This window comes from Melitaea cinxia, chromosome 7 (assembly GCF_905220565.1).
Source record: "Melitaea cinxia chromosome 7, ilMelCinx1.1, whole genome shotgun sequence".
NCBI lineage: Eukaryota > Metazoa > Arthropoda > Insecta > Lepidoptera > Nymphalidae > Melitaea > Melitaea cinxia.
The window spans coordinates 4,117,672-4,133,584 of NC_059400.1; the positions used below are offsets into that span (position 1 = coordinate 4,117,672).

The following is a 15,913-nucleotide window of genomic DNA, read 5'->3' on the forward strand; positions in this document are numbered from 1 at the left end:
TTATTAATTGAGTATTACGCTTTTGATTGTATTTTTAATTTTTCGCAAATAAACTTTTTAATTTAATATATATTTATTGTATTTGATTGTTTTAAATTCTATGCTTATTTGACATTTTACTTTCAGCTTTTTGGTGGCTTTAGTTACTAGAGGAAACTTGGTTAGCCTATGTGTTATTTGTTATTTTAGTATTATCATACTGTTTGTTACCGGAATATAAAAATGTAAAAATAGAATTATCAAAATATAATAAAAACAACTAGACCATCATACGAAAAATGTTTCTTAAATAAACTAACGAATCATTACAAGAATAAAAAACATCATCATCTTCCTGCCCTTATCCCACTTATGTAGGGTCGGCACAACGTGTTTTCCTCTTCCATTCCTCTCTATTATTCGTCACTTCAGTGCTTACTCCTTTCTTTCTCATATCCTCACTCACACAATCCATCCATCGCTTTTTCGGTCTGCCGATCGCTCTTCGTCCTTCGACATTAATCTCTAACATTTTTTTACCAACATAGCGTTCATCCCTCCTCATTACATGCCCATACTACGCTAACCTATTGCTCCTCATTTTCTTTGTCACGGGTGCTACTTTCAAACATCCCCTTATATACTCATTTCTAATCCGATCTTTCCTCGTTACTCCACACATCCATCTTAGCATTCTCATCTCGGCTGCGTGCACTCTTCTTTCATCCGTCACTTTTGTTGCCCAACATTCCGATCCATACATTACGACAGGACTTATGATCGTTTTATAGATTTTCCCCTTAAGTTTAAGGGGCATTCGTTGATCACAAGCTGTTCCAGAGACCTGTCGCCATTTCATCTATCCCGCATTTATTCTATTTTTCATGTCACGGTCTATGTTGCCGTCATTTTGTATTAATGACCCAAGGTAGTGGAAGTCGGAGCAGACTGGTAGGGGTACACCATCCAAGGCAATATGGGAAAAACCGGACGAACCGCTGAAATCGCAGAATAAGTGCTCGGTTTTAGACCTACTTATTCTCAATCCCGCGCCCTCCAGTCTTTCCTGCCATTTTCCCAGTTTGCTCTGTACCTCAAGAACATTATCTCCGACAAGATCAACGTCGTCAGCAAACAGCATACACCAGGGTGCTTCCTCCTGTATGTCTGATGTTAGAACATCCATTACTAGAAAGAATAAATATGAGCTTAAAGCCGACCCCTGGTGCAAACCTACAGCCACACTGAATTTGCCAGTTACCCCGGCTTCGGACCGGACGTGGGTGCTAGCTCTATCATACATCGCCTGAACAAGTCGTACATACTTCCCTGGCACTCCTTTCCTTTTCATAGCCCACTACAGAACCTTACGGGGGACCCTATCGTATGCCTTTTCCAGATTTACGAACACCATATTTTTCGCAGAGTTGGCGGAGCGCAAATATGGCGTCCGTAGTTCCCCGGCCCGACATAAATCCAAATTGGTTCTGTGTGACCTCACATTCTTCTCTCATTCGTCGCGATACAAGAATAAAAAACAGATGCTCGTTAAATTTTAGAACAAAAAACCAGAATGAGATTTTGTATGTTACAATCAGTAAATATACATTTTAAATTGTTGAGCAAGTCTTTTGACACTTGAAAATTCTGAGGATTTATACCAAACTTTTTCATGTGATATTACGAATGCTAACCGCACCATCTCGTTAATATAAAAGAATAGCTGTCACTTGCGGCTTCGATCCCGTAGAAATTGATAATATTTAGTAAGAGGGATTAAGATAGTGTGAAGTAATTTTTTATATAAAAAATATATAACCTCTTTATATATGACATTTACGATTTACCTTTTGTACGCTAGACTTACCAGACTACTCCCAGATCTCCTTTTCGATCACACTTCATGGAACCGTCGTTCAAAAAAGGTTTTCCTTTAGGTCTTCTCAAGCAAAGGTAATTTCAGTAATAAAAACGAATCGAATTTACTTGCCATTATTGGTGTTTATAAAAAAATTTCATTTTCTCATTATCTCTTATTTTACCACACAGAATTTCCGCAAATGCTTATTAATATTGCAAAACAAAAAATCGCGCTTCTAAAATTACAGACAGTAAGAAATTTAAAATAATTGAGTTGTTAAATTTGCGTGAAGACTAAACTAATTATTTATTTATTTATCTTTAATCAATACCTAAACGGTTCTAAGAATAAATGTTCAAAAATTATTTATAATTTCAAAAGCAGTTCAGGAATAAAGGTTTATATAAAAATAAGACACAACCATTTTATGTTATAAATACAAGTATTTATAAATTATTTTTATACAAAAGTCCGTATTCAAGTTTTACCAGTATCGGATTTAAAGTCTAGATGTAATAAATCTGAAAGCTTTTCATTTGTACGATGTTCACGTACAAGACCCTTTCTTGACATGATTTGAAATAATGAACCCCGGAGCATGTTAGACGTTGCAGGACGTTCATTGTTGAAAATGACAAATTTTATAAACACCAATAATGGCAAGTAAATTCGATTCGTCATAAAAATAAAAAGTATATTTTTAAAAGTACATACAATAATTCTATTTCATATGAAAATATTGCTATTATAGTGGCATGCATGATATGAAATTAGAAATGGAACAGATTAAAAAAAAAATTAAAATTATAAAAATACATTTACAGCGTCAGACTTATTGAGCATCATAATTTATTAAATATCATGTAATCTCTATACAACAATGAATAAAAAAAGTTTGAAAAAAGAACATATATAGTTGTGACACATATATTTACGAGTATCTATATAGACACATTCCTATATATGGAAGAAGTGGCTTAAAGCCATAAGAGCCTCTGTACAATGTCTGCAATTTTCTTAAAACTGTCTCTTTTTTTTGTGATAACCAATAAAGTCTGAATAAAATAAAGAAATAAAGACAGAATGACAGCACGAATTTCAGAATATTGGAAGACAAATTATTCGCAATCAAAACAGTAAACAACTTGATAGCGAAAAAGTAAATATAACATTGACAGTAAAAGGTTCAAAGCATTTTAGATTAATTGGTTTCATTTGTAGGCCTCGGAATCTTTACAATAAATGTATCATTAATATCTTCCAAGTTGTGCACCTGTCTAAGTACCGCCTGTTGCTTAAGATCTGTTTACATACGAAATTTTCAATTTTATTTAAAATTTCAACATTTTTATAATATTTTGCTGCTTAAGTAACTCCTACAATATTTATTTTTAAATAACTATGTCGGCAAACAAGTGTACGACTCACCTGATGGTAAGCTCTAGATGTGTTTAGCGTAGCTTGTAGATGCCTGCAACCACCAGAAGCATCGCAAGCGTGCTGTCTACCTTATGCCCAAAATCAGCGATAAATTTATAAAATAAATAAAATTGGGTGTCTGTTTGTAATATTAAAATAACCGATCTTTATTTACTAAACGCATATGGATGTATACACGGTACATATACCAAAATAACATTTTTTTACAATTTTTGACTGTCTGTCTGTCTGTCTGTTTGTTCCGACTAATCTCCGAAACGGCTGAACCGATTTTCACGGGATTTTCACTGGCAGATAGCTGATGTAGTGACGAGTAATTTTAGCTACTTTTATTTTAGAAATTTATTTATTTTATAACTCTGCGAACTGAAAAATAACCTTTAAAATCCACCATTTGTTAAATTCCACGCGGACGAAGTCGCAGGTACAGCTAGTCTATATGAATTGCTTATGACTTGTAAATATGAGTTATTCGAAAAAAAAAACTTATTATTTCTCTTTTGTACGAAATACAAATGAATAAATTAATTTAAAATCTTACTGGATTATTTGACTATTTTTACAATAATATTTTATAATATATAATTCTATTCTATCGTAAAAAACAATAAAACATGTAACTATTTGATACAATGATAGAAATATCTTAAACATGATACATTAATTAATAAGGAAATGCTTGACGATACACGCTACATCGGTAAGCCTGAACGTTCTCTTGCTAAACAATACCAAGTACAGCAAACTAAATTCATTTAACTTGGCCCCGAAACTGAGAGGCACAAGCCTCAAACACTCGTTAATCGCACTATCGAATAATTTCATTTGTTAGTTACCGAATTTTCGATTGTTCTGTCAACATTGCTCTGTCATGAGAACAACACTAAACCTCTAATTATTCAACAGTTCACGATCAAAAATTAATTTTCCTTTAAATGTTATAATCGTATTATTTTGAGTTTTTCACGTTTGGAACTTACCTATGGTAACTATTTCTAATTTTAAATGCACATATTTGTATAAAAATAATCTTATGTAGAATCCATAATTATATTCAGAGTTCATAAGTAACACGTATGATATTTATGCCAAATTTATGAACTGTAAAACTAATTGAATTACTAAATTTAATTATAAAAAAAAGTATGAAAAATATATGTTAGCTGTAAATTTATGTATGCTTCTAGTTTAATATTTTGCAACACTTAAAAATTATATGAAAATTATTACTGATCGCTGACTTACTGTCACCACTACCTTCAGACTAGTCCTTTACTATGTGCAAAGGACTAGTCTGAAGGTAGTGGTAACTCTTTTCACTCTTTTACAAAATGTTGACTAAATTTTCAAATGTGTAATTCTTTATTTTCATCCAGACTCAGCATATTGACTTCCGTTTCAAGCCTATAAGATCGTTCGGAAGAGATTGTTACTTAGCGATATCACTTACGAGTAAATAAATATTCAACTAATGTTAGGTTCATTTTTCAAGCAAAAGCGCTTTATACGTATTTTTATTCATGATGTAGAATGGAAAGTATGTCAAATATATGCATCAACTACGTATATAAAAGCTATTAAAATAATGATTCATCAGTATAACAAAACCTATAAATCGTGACAGTGACTGACGGCGACATTAATCAGAACCGACCTAGTCACATTCGCTTCGGACATTTGTTCTACTATGAGTTTAGTACAACTTTGAAACAAAGCGACGTAGGTATTATAGGCACATATTTCATACATCATTCCTATTAACATGGATTTGTGTCTGTAATAAAACTGTAACAGTAAATGATATTTCACAAAATTACGAAACTTCTTATAAGTATGCGAGCAGTAGATCACAAAAATGCAGATGAAACATCTTATACGTTGAGTCGAAGAATGAAATTATCACATAACTCTTATATGCTACATGTATATGAGATGCTAAATCACCCAACATAAATAATTTGATTCGAATTCGTAGTGTCATCATTGCCTTAGAGTATTCCTACAACAATATACCTACACCTTTCTAGACATTTAATGTGTACAACGATATCTATTTTTTTATAACTAATATTGTAATAGTTGAAGAAAAAATGCCTCTTAAAAATCTGAAATATACAATTTAAAAATAATAATCATTACTTCGTTAAGAGCTACACTACCTAGAAATAGAATAGCTTATAACGTGGCTCTTCGTAGCAACAATAGCTATAAATATCAAACACGGGCTAAGCCGCGAAATACATCTCTGGCAGTAAATGTCGATGATCATGATTTAGACGATTACTGTGATAGAGTAATAGACCAGTTCTTTTAACTTTTGAAACCAAAAAAAAATTATAATAGGCTGACACCCATTGGAAAAGAAAGAGCATACAACGAAAATGAAAGGAAAAATAAATTACGGGCAATCTGAGGTTGGGAAGTGGTAGGGAGTTTTAGGGAGGTTTATGGATAAAAAACAGTTTATCTTTCCAGCTAAACTACAAGACCTATGGCAAAAGGTTAGTAGCAAAATTGTAGGTAGTAAAAAGGTCTACAAAATTTGTATCTATTATACTTTTTTCACATAACCTCAAAAATCATGTGAAAAATTCAAAAAACCCAAGTTTTGGATTTTTTATTTTTACCTTTTACAAAAAAAAAATTACGAAATTTGGTGAAAACTTACCTTTTTATGTCTCAAATGTACAGCGTATTTGTGTTTAATAAGTGTACATATTTAGCATTTTTTTTTAAATACTTTATTAGCCGGTCATCTAGTAAAATATAAAGCAGTAAACATAATATTATATCTATTCGTTTGATATACAAATAAAGTAGATATAGATATATAATTATATAGGTGTATTTATTTAAATAATATGGTAAATAATATGAACCAAGTTTCGAAAAAGAACAAAACGCAAATTACAGCATTTATGCAACCAAAAACAGGTTTCGAAAAACACTAAAACTCTATGAACACTAACAATCAAACTTTTACATCAAGCATTTAGCCATGCTACGTGTTAAAAATTGTTTGCTGGGTTAGAGAGACACCCACAACTCCTAACACGAGACACAAGAGAGAGAGTAAAAAAAAAATCCTACAAAATCTTAATCTTCTTTTTCAAAAACTCACAAAATCAACTTCCACTTAAGCAAATCTTATACCATAAGAAACTACAATGACTCACCCACAATTAATTGCACTCAGATCTTAAGACGGCGAGAGAAACCAACCCAAAAAAGAAAAGAGCAAAGAGAGCCGCAAACACTCGCCCTGAGGCTTATATACAGCAAACCCAGCGCGTCGCGACACAACTACCCCCTAAGGTGAACCGCAACGTAATACGATACGAGGGTATTCCAAAAAATTAAATCAGTCGCCTAGAAAAAGTAAATAGCAACGCTAATGCATAACTGTGCTATTATACATCAGCAGGAACGAAACTACGTGCTATTAAAAATATATGATACAGCCACCAACGGGCCTATATAAATGGAGGAGGCCTTTACCCTATAGAGGCGTTCTCATTTATTTTAATCTAATTATTTTAATTTATTAATCAATTTTTTTTCAATATTTTCTACTCATTATATCTTGCAATTATCAATCAATTTAAGTGCATATTATATCGTAATTTCAATTTTTTACAAGAATGCAATTTTGAATGTAACTTTTTAACATTAATTTTAAAAAATTTAAACATTTTATTGCAAATATGATTTAAATTTAATTGATAGAGATTATTTTTAGTGAATTTGCTTAAATGAAATACAATGAAATAAATTATATGATAATAATTATATACTTTGTCAACGATAATGTATGCTCAATGAAATGAGAAATAAAAGGCTTATTTATTTATTTATGTAAGTATGCAATGTAGTGAAATGTAAGTAAATAACAGAAATAAATAAATAATAAATAGATAAATATTAATAATAGCTATATATAATGATGATGATGATGATAATGATAGACGTAGATAAGAAAAGTAATAATGATCAGAAATTACGAATGAATGAACGATGTGTATACGTTTCCATAAAAAAAGCCGTCAGCGTCGGACCACGTCCTTCTTTTACTAGGCAAGTAGGCAGTCACAGGACTGTAGATTTGTAGTTGTAATAAAAAATCGCCTGTGGTAGTAATAAATGCATGCATGTTAACAAAAGGCATGGGTATTTTGAGCCCGTGGATGTAAATATTTAAGTAATATATATATATATACATATATGTTATTAACCGCCTTAACCCCCCCCCCCTGTAACTTAGGTGGATGAAAAATAGATGTTGTTCGATTCTCAGACCTACCCAATATGCACAGAAAATTTCATGAGAATCGGTCAAGCCGTTTCGGAGGAGTTTAACTACAAACACCGCGACACGAGAATTTTTTATATTCGATATTATATGTATGTGGCTGATCAAGGCCAGACTGTATTCCTATTTTAAGTAAAGCTTGCGACCAACACTGGCACCAGCATGCTGTTATCTTCAAAAATGTTTTAAATTGTTTTTATACTGTAAGCAATTTCTAAGTTGCTCATCATAGTTTCCGTAGTTGAGCGGTTATCACGCGTGCTTCACACGCACAAGGTCCCCTATTCGATCCCGGGCAGAAACATTTCAACTAAATATTTATGACTAAATAATCGAAGCTAGAAGATGAAGAAAGATCGGATTATAATAATATTGGATTAATTTAACTAAAATGATTACTTTTTTGACCATAGTATAACGTTTTAATATTTTGTAATTCAATTTAAGACTTAGTTCGTTTTTACAATAAATTATAAAACAATAACATTCTTATATTAAAACTACCAATGAAAAAAAAATAAAAACATTATGATGAAATACAATCAGACTTTGTAAAAAATGTTCTATTATATGTTTAATATATATCGTATCAGGCGAGTAAATTACCTCGCTTAGAAGATATCTCAACAATAAACTATTACTTCAAGCCTCGAGTTCATATAACATCGTATTACGCCGCTCTTCCGACAGGAGTCGAACAAAGGGGATGCCTTTTATTTAGTATCACTATGTTTGGCAAACGTTTATAGAAGCTAAGCACGCAAAATCACATGTCATATAAAATGTATTGTGGTCAGTAAAGTACAGCTGATTTTAAGTACTACTAGCTGTTCCCTCGACTTTTTCCGCGTGGAATTTAACAAAAAAATTTATTATTTAGTTTGCAGAATTATAAAATAAATTTTGTAAAATAAAAGTAGCCTAAGTCACTCCTTACTACATCAGTTATCTGCCAGTGAAATTGCCATCAAATTGGTTCAGCCGTTTCAGAGAGTAGCCGGAACAAACAGACAAACTGACAGACAGACAGACAAAAATTGTAAAAAATGTTATTTTCGTATATATACTATGTATACATACATATGAATTCAGTTGAAAGCAGTTATTTTAATATTACAAACAGACACTACAATTTTATTCATTTGTATAGATAACTTTTTTTATGTCAGGTATTTAGATAATGAATTTTAATTAAGTTTTTACAATTTACTTACTACCATTTACATTACGATTATAATGTTTAATCAATCAATCAAAAATCATTGTTTCATGTATTTTTTTACAAGTAATTAAATATATATATTTTTTTTTGTATTGAATTTTCGAGTTTTGGTTTTAGTCTATACAATCAAAATTAAAATTTTAGTTAAATTTTAATTATTTTAATACAAATTTGTGCCTTTTTTAGAAAATAATATAATAGTGATGTATGCAGTGATTACCAATACAATTATATAATAATTGTGTTTGCTAGTAGATCGACGAAAAAATAGTCAAGTAACGACGCGTTATCAAAGATTACTCAAAAAGTAGTTATCAGATCTCAATAAAATTTATATGTGACCATATGACAAACATCAGCTTTCGATTAAATTAAAAATTATTAAAATCGGTACACCCAATAAACAGTTATTGCGGATTTTCAAAAAGTTCCCTCGATTTCTCTGGGATTCCATCATCAGATCCTGGTTTCCTTATCATGGTACTAAACTAAGGATATCTTCTTTCCAACAAAAAAAGAATTATCAAAATCCGTATATCCGGTAGAAAGTTATGCGGTATAATACATCGCAGGTCGACGAAAAAAGCGTCAAGTAAAAACGCATTATTAGATATAGCTCGAAAAGTAGTTGTTAGATCTCAAATAAATTTAAATGGGACCAATTGGCACACACCACCTTTCGATTAAAAGAAAATTTCTCGAAATCGCTCCACCCAATCAAAAGTTCTGATGTAACATACATAAAAAAAAGAAAATACAGTCGAATTGAGAACCTCCTCCTTTTTTGGAAGTCGGTTAAAAAAACTACGATTGTTCTTGATGAAGCAACCATGTATAAAATATTAATACTGCATATTCTGGAGATAATACCCTCATAATACATATATTCTGTATAAAAAATATATGTCGGTACTTTGCTTCGATTACATTTTTAGTCTATTGTTTTAATCAAAAAAAATAAATATGAATAAAAAAAAATTTTTACTTCAAAATTCAAATCTTTGACTTTAAATTGAAAACAAAACCGATATCGTAAAATATAATTTAAAAGTATATTTTGTCCTAAATTCACAATTTGTAATAAATATTAAACGAATGAATGTTGACAAAAAAAAAAAAAAATTAAGATCATAGGTATACAGTTTTCTAATTTTAGCGCGAATTTCACTCATTATAATGAAACAACTTTTGCTAAGTTGCTGTAAAGTATCCGAAACGTCGGCCATTTAAAAAACTTAATAAACCGCGATAAAATCCGAAAAAGTTGTTTCATTACAAAGAATATATACAGCTAAAAAGAAATAGCAGACACGCGAGTTCAAGATAACCTTGTCAAATTTTTAAGATTAAAATATTCTAAAATATGTAATTAATATTTTATCCTTCTTTCGAATGTAACTATAATACTGTTGGTCGAAGATTATAAAGTGCAGTTCTTTTAATATTCCTATTTTTACCAAGAGCGCTATTGATAGCGAAATTTTCATTTCCTATTGGTTGACAAAATTTATACTTATTGCTAAATATAGATATATTTTTTTATGATTTTTAAAGTCAGTTCCATCGCCAAAAACATTGACTTGAAAACTATAAATAATTCTCTCACGTACGTATTTGGGTAACTGCAGATTGTAACGCTGCCAAATTTCAAGAAAACCTCAACTATGTAAAACCTAAGATAAAAATTGTTGCCAAAGGAAATGGACGGGTAGCTGGTTCGCAGAACGAAATTTTAAAAGACGACAAATTAAAATCAATGTAAATCGACATACTTTTGTAAAAATGAGAATTAATTCTTACAAACTTTGAACAGGGAATTTAATACAGAATAAGTTGTTAGAATTAGTTTGACTTTAATCTTCTCTCTTAAGTAAATCGTTTCATTTCCTTAACTTGTATTTTCAACTAAAGTGAAATGTTCACATTCAGACTGCAACGTGCTGAAATACTTAAGGCACATTTTGAGTAACTTCGCCAGATGTCGGCTACGTGATATTTCTTCTTAGCGCTTGCTCTTGGAAAATAACTGAGTGACATACGCGTTGCAATGGACTATGGTGTTATTTATTAAAGTTTTGTAAGAATATATTATGCGTTTAATTATAATGTATTTTCTTCAAAATAATTTAAGAGCCATATGGTTGTCTACTGTGTTATTTTGCTGATACACAAGTAAACAATACTTATTTCATAATGTTAGTTTTTTTTTTGTATTATTTTATATAACTTTTTGTATTATTCGATGTATTTTTAGAGATTGATTCAAATGTTATTTTAATGGTTTGTTGAATAATGACAGCTTTAGTTTTATTTTTATTTAGTGTAAAAAAATTGTTTAATGTGATTTTTTCGTCGTCAGTAAAGAATTTGATTTAAAAAAAAATATACATATATTTTTTTAAAGTATAAATTTTGAAATAAAATTAAATTTAATTGGAAAGCTATGAGCTATTGACGCTTAACAATAAAATACACAGAAGTTTTTGTTCTTCTCATTAAATTTTATGTAAACTCAAAAAATATTTGATTCCCGTACCGGGAATCGAACCCGAGCCTCCTGGGTGAAAGCCAGGTATCCTAGCCACTAGACCATACGGGAGATACATAGAAAATAAATTTTAGAAACATTTATTAATCATTCATAATATTATACTCGGTAAAGCAATATAGTCATGCCTTACTAACATTTTTTTATGTTGTTTTGCTCAAAAAGATTAAGACACAGAGACTATTCTGATCATCATATGATATTATCAAATACCTATAAGTCTTTTTATTATCACAGTTATTATGTCAGGTTATCGCTTTCTGTATTTATCGCTTTTATTGTTGACATTCCTCGCAATGACACATGGCGGAAGAACATTTATCTAAGTATCTTAACATGAGATTCTTAAAAGAACCTCATGATTACTGTATAGAGATATATAATCCTTATATTTTGTTCGTAACCCTAATATTGTCAATTATTAAATACCTATTACAATCTACATCTATCCTGCAATACCAGTGATATTGCAAGTAAATTGCTGTAAATCTCTCGACATTCCCGATACGGTACGGCTCACCAGATGGTAAGCGATTACCGTAGCTTATAGACGTCTGCAACACCAGAAGTATCGCAAGCGCATTTTCAACCCTATCCCCAATTCCCCCCAGGAGCTCTGGTCACCTTACTCACCAACAGAAATACAACACTGCTTAAAAACAGTATTATCTTGCTGTGATCTTTTGTAAGGTCGCGGCACTACTTGCTTCCTTAAAGTTCCTGCTGTGCCTTACCTCAGTTATTACACATACGCAACACTGCTTAGTAGTATTACTTGAAGGTAGTTTTGTACAAGATCGAGGTACTTCTCGTGTAGCTACTCCGGGTTTTGAGAAGGAAATTCCTTGCTTTGCTATTATTCTAGAGATTCTCTTAATCTAAGATGAAACAAAGCGTACATTTAAATGTCAAGATTGTCAAGGTAACGTAGATTTTGTTGTAGCCTCTGCGTGCACTGCCAATTTTAAGACATTTTTTGTTATTTATAAAACAAATTCTTCTTTCGTTTCTACGTTAAACGGTGAGATTTGCATTTCAATTTTATTGCCTAATCATTACTCAAATTATAAATATGTAAAAAGTGCTAAAAAATTTTGTTTTGCCCTTATTTTATCCCTAAAATATTATTGTCTTACATGATGAATGGTACAAATGTGTGAAATTGTTTTTGCGCTAAATGTTGCACTAATTGAAATAGATTGTACGTTAAAATTTTAAAAAATTATTACGCTACGCAACTTGAAAACAGACAAAAGCGTGAATAAATAATGTTAAAAATTATACAGTGTTCAAAAATTATTACTATTGGCCATGATAGTATTAGAATATAAATATGAAAATTATTATCATATTTTCCTCTGTCATCTGTATAAATTGAATTATTTATACCTGTAAACCTGTAAACGGTCACCAACCCGCCTGCCCAGCGTGGTGACTATGGGCAAAACACATGAGTTCACGTTATTTTTGGCGTAAACTTGTGGAGGCCTATGTCCAGCAGTGGACTGTATAGGCTGTAATGATGATACCTGTAAAAAGCTTTATTCTCTATATATTAGCTGTGGAGCCTAAGTCATTATGCTGAAGAGCCCACCGAGACCAACCATTCCCATACAATAAGACCAGAAGCAAATATTTATACAAATGCAAATATGTGCACTGAGCGATCGTTAAAGACGCCATCGCTAACATAAAGGTGAAATGAAATGATACTATTTATTTTACCATTAGGTGATTACACGCAATTAATCTCAAAATAATCTAAGTTCTCAAAAAATATGCCAACAAATCTATACGCCATAAATATAAACAGCTGAATTAGCAAAAACATTAATCAGTTAAGAAATTTTCTACGTCTAAACACTGTACCTACTTATTGTTATCCAGCAACATAAACTTAGTCACAATATTTAATGAACATCTACATTCTAGTGCCTCGGTTTACATTACCTTCTTATTATATCCTCGGCTCTATTACATACTAGCTGTGCTCTTTCACACACATTAACTTGGGAAAAATAGCCCATAGTCTACCTTGGTAAATGAGCTATACAACAATAAAATACAATATAAAACAATAATTTATCAATTCGAATCTTTAGTTCCTGAAATAAACTTTTTAGCTTCTTAATATTATAGTATAGGTTACAATAAATAATTTAAAATAATGTCCCTTGTATAGGGCCGAGAGATATAAATTCTGGAGGAAAAAACTCTCGGTGACTACACACACCATTAAACCAAGCGGTTATTTGAGAGAAAACTTAAACCTTATTGCCTGTTAAATTATTATTCACCAGAACACATTCAATTTACTCTAAAATGCCCACAATCAGATTTACGAAAACATCATTCATATATTTTGGAAATTGTATTGTTGTAATTTGTAAATGTAATAAAAATAAAAATTTTAAGATACCAACATACAGTTTCGTTTGACGAAAGGTGTTAGCAAATTGTCTTTATTGTAATTTACATTAAGATTACATTTAGATAAAGATTTCTTTACAGAAAGAAGGAGATATAAGGTAGTAAAAATAGAAAGAGTGATCGGGTGAGGCGAACGGAAGTTGAGATTGAGATATAAGATGGTGAAGATAGAGAAAGAGAGTTACGTTTCGTATATAACACTAGAGATAACTAAAAAGTTTTACCAGTCGTGTTCAGGTCTAAAGCACACTCGTATTTTTTTAATATCAACAATGAATTTAATGTTTTTTATGTGTTTATATAATTATGTTCATAGGATCGGCAGAAGTCAATTTATCAGAAAATAGTATATACTTTATTAATTACTTTTACTTTACTCGTTCGATTACTATTGATTACCATTTTTTGTAGTTTCCGCCCACATTTAAATTAATGTTTATCTTTCATTATCGTCATCTTTATTTTTAATTTAGTCTTATTAAAAAGTAACATTTTATAGAGAATACTAACGAATTTGAAGACAATACAGTAGAAATTAAACACGATAAGCTGTTTAAACAAGTTTGACTTTAATCTTCACTCTTAAATGTAAAGTAAATCGTATTATTTCTCCAATACCTTGTACTTTCAACTAAAGTGAAATGTTAACATTCCGAATACAGCGCGCTAAAAGACTTTAAGGAATATTGTAAGCGCCTTAACGTTTTCTGTTTGTGAATAGCAATAGGTATTTAGTGTTTTCGATGAAATTTTTTGTTATGTATTATGGAAATTTTCAAAGATTACTGTCGTAAATTGTAGAGATCATACTCTGCTAGCATGTAGACTATTAAAGTCTAGGTTCTCATTTCGACTGTATTTTTTATGTGTGTTAACTTTTTTCTGGGTGTACCGATTTCTTACATAAAAATATATTATTACAAGGAAATAGTAAAATTTAAATTACTCATAATTTTAATTATTTAGCAGTAAAACAATACTTTGAATTGTAATTAATAATTAAAATGTATAATAAAGCTACTATAAAATCAATGTAGAGAAAATTAAGATAAAGAAAGAAATTAAATTAAATACAGGCTTATTTCACTTAGCAACACTCAAAAACATAAGTTCACGTTTTTAATTCTTGAAAAAAAAAACAATAGTTTCCCGTACCGGGAATCGAACCCGAGCCTCCTGGGTGAAAGCCAGGTATCCTAGCCACTAGACCATACGGGAGATACACTTTGTATCGAATATAATATACAAATACAAAAATACATAATTATATTATTAATAATATCATGAAATCATATTTATTTTATTCTCTAACTATAGATTAAGGTAAGAAAAAAATTATCAGCAACGAGTGATGCTATCGAGATCTATGGACCGGTTTTATTACCGTTATTATTTTATCAGATTATCCCTAATGCTATTTGTCCTTCAAATATTATCTTTAACTGCCTTCGATATAATAAGTTATTCACAGAAAAACATTAGTGTCAGATAACAAATCCTAAAAAAAATATATTTAAAGTCTAATTTATATGAAGACTAGCTGACTATGTTATTAACACCCTTAATCCCCCCCTCCCCTTATAACATAGGGGTATGAAAAATAGATGTTTACCGATTCTCAGACCTACCCGATATCCACACAAAATTTTATAAAAATCGGTCCAGCTGTTTAGGAGTGCTGTAACTAACATTGTGACACGAGAATTTTATATAAGATTTAACTTTTAAAAGTTTTAAAATCTACATTTTATCTTCCTTAGTATATTATGTATTTTTAACCGACTTTAAAAAAAGGAGATGGCTCTCAATTCGACTATTTTTTTATGTATGTTACCTCAGAACTTTTGATTGGGTGGACTGATTTCGATGATTTTTTTGTAATCGAAAGGTGTTGCGTGTCATATGGTCCGGTCCATTAATTGAGATCTGATGAGTAATTTTTGAGTAATCTTTGATAACGTTTATTTACTAGACTATTATGTCATCTACCTACGTTGTATTACTTGTCGACGTAACTGAAGTCAGTTTTCTTTTGCGAGCAAACACTATTTTTATACACCACAAAGGTAAGAAACAAGTTTATACCACTACTTTATAATTATTTTACCTTCACGCGTTTGGCAG

At 30.7% G+C, this 15,913-nt stretch overlaps 2 non-coding genes across 2 annotated transcripts; both read right to left on the minus strand.

The window, feature by feature from the left end:
* Nucleotides 1-11,338: 11,338 nt before the first annotated feature.
* Nucleotides 11,339-11,410, minus strand: Trnae-uuc. Its single transcript has one exon. It is a non-coding gene; the product is annotated as a tRNA-Glu (tRNA).
* A 3,525-nt stretch (nt 11,411-14,935) lies between these two features.
* On the minus strand, nt 14,936-15,007 carry Trnae-uuc. The gene has a single exon. It is a non-coding gene; the product is annotated as a tRNA-Glu (tRNA).
* Nucleotides 15,008-15,913: the final 906 nt, after the last annotated feature.